A 480-nucleotide genomic window follows, 5' to 3' on the forward strand; every position below is an offset into this window, starting at 1 on the left:
TGGCTCAGTAGAATAAGCGCTTGCCTGGCAAGCTCAAGGGCCTGAGTTCAATCCCCAGTTCCACCAAAAAAAAAAAAAAAGTAAAGCCCAATATCCTGAGCTGTAAAAGGCTTAAGTCAATAACTTCTAACATCGCCAGTCCTATAGATAACCCACTACTATTATGGACTACTGGACTATACTGGATTATTTTGCTGAATTCACACACCTACAATATTTAAATGGCAATGGAACACCCATCTATGACAAAACTAAACAAAAAAGGGAGATATAAATGAAGGACCATTTTGTGGTGAAATATATATACATACACACACAAACTAGGACATACAGCCACTTTCTCTTAATTCAATGAGATTTGTACTAATAGTGTTTGGAAAGGATATCATGTCTGCATCTTGTACTATGAAAAACTACTACGAAGACAACAATATGCAATGTATTAATTATTGTAACTAAACTGTTTTGAAACTGTCTCAT

Source organism: Octodon degus, unplaced genomic scaffold, assembly GCF_000260255.1.
Source record: "Octodon degus isolate 3935 unplaced genomic scaffold, OctDeg1.0 scaffold00100, whole genome shotgun sequence".
Classification (NCBI taxonomy): domain Eukaryota; kingdom Metazoa; phylum Chordata; class Mammalia; order Rodentia; family Octodontidae; genus Octodon; species Octodon degus.